The following is a 1,492-nucleotide window of genomic DNA, read 5'->3' on the forward strand; positions in this document are numbered from 1 at the left end:
TATCCGCCGATTGCGGGCACCCGGCGGACATCGCGGCCGCCAGGCACGCGCATCGGCACTTTAGTGATGCGGCAGGGGAGCGCGCGCCCCCCAGTGGCTGGAGGAGCGGAGGACGTCCATAGACGTCCTCCCGGCAATTGAGAGCCACCTTGTGGCCGTCTTTTGTCAATTGCCTGGATGTAAAGTAGTTAAGGACTTTTTAAGATTTGTTGTTTACAAGTTAAAAAATTATAATTTTTTTGCTAGAAAAGGGGAGAGGACCCGATCATCTCCACCGCTCCCGGCGGCTCCGGTAACCGATTGAGATGACCAGAGCGTGGGCGGAAGGGGTTGGGGCACCATACCTCTCCCGCCACCGATAAAAGTGATCTTGTGATGGGTGGGAGGGGGGAGGGCGGGGAAGTCCTCCATGGAGGACAGGTCCTGGGTGGGCGGTGGGGTGGGAAGGGTCTCTTCTGGCACAGAGGGGGTGGGTGGGGGTGTGCCAGAGGAGGGGGCAGGGACAGGGGCCGACTTACCTGGGGCCGTCTGAGGCTCTCTTGGCTTCTTCTCTGGTGGCTTCTTCCCGGAGCTAGGGGCTGGCTTACCCTGGATCAGGGCTCCAGCATAGGTCCAGGTCCTCTGGGGGCATTGCATGAAGACATGCTCTGCCAAACCACAGAGGTTGCAGGCTTTGGACCTCGGGTAGTCCTTGGTCTCGTGGCCTGAAACCCTACAGAACCTGCAAAAAAGTTCTGTGCAATCCTTACCCATGTGCCCAGGATGGCCACATCTGTTGCAGTTGTTGGGCATCCCGGGGTAGAAAAGGAGGCCTGCAGAATATCCCAGGGAGAAGCACGGCTGCAGGTGCTGCATGTCCCCCGAAGGGTCTTACCTAAATTTGCAAATAACGGACCACTTACCTATCCAGAAGCCGTTGACATTGAGGATTTGGACTGGGTCCTTTACCACGATGCAGAACCTCTGGAGGTATGTGGCTATGTCCTTGCCTTGGGCATGGGGGTTCTAATAGCAGCGAGTAGGTGAAGCTGAATTTAATCAACAATCCTACATGGCCGAGCAGAGGGTACCCCACAAGGACCAATTGGCTTGGATAGATACAAATGGTTCTCAACGTCCTAGCTGTGACGCAGAGACACCCCTAAAGGCTATAGTTGATAGGCGTCTCGTTGTGTGTTGAGAGCAGCTGGAATAGCTCATATTTATATCGCTTCTTGGCCTTTTGGCTAAGATCAAGTATAGTTGATACTACACTTGATCTTAGCCAAAAGGCCAAGAAGCGATATAAATATCAGCTATTCCAGCTGCTCTCAACACACAACCAAACAAGACTCGTTTGTCTGCTGAACATGGAGTGTTTAATAGAACCAAGAATGCAACCTTATATACAGTTCAAAGAAAAGGTAACCAGAACATAAATTAACATGAGTTAATTAACTAATCATTTACCCAGACTAGGCGACTCTGAGATATGACCTCTCAAGGTAGACGT

At 52.3% G+C, this 1,492-nt stretch overlaps 1 pseudogene; it reads right to left on the bottom strand.

Annotated features, from left to right (window-relative positions):
• Positions 1 to 1,190: 1,190 nt before the first annotated feature.
• LOC120933999 lies at positions 1,191 to 1,284 on the bottom strand (annotated as a pseudogene).
• Between the last annotated feature and the right edge of the window lie 208 nt (positions 1,285 to 1,492).

Source organism: Rana temporaria, chromosome 3, assembly GCF_905171775.1.
Source record: "Rana temporaria chromosome 3, aRanTem1.1, whole genome shotgun sequence".
Taxonomy (NCBI): Eukaryota; Metazoa; Chordata; class Amphibia; order Anura; family Ranidae; genus Rana; species Rana temporaria.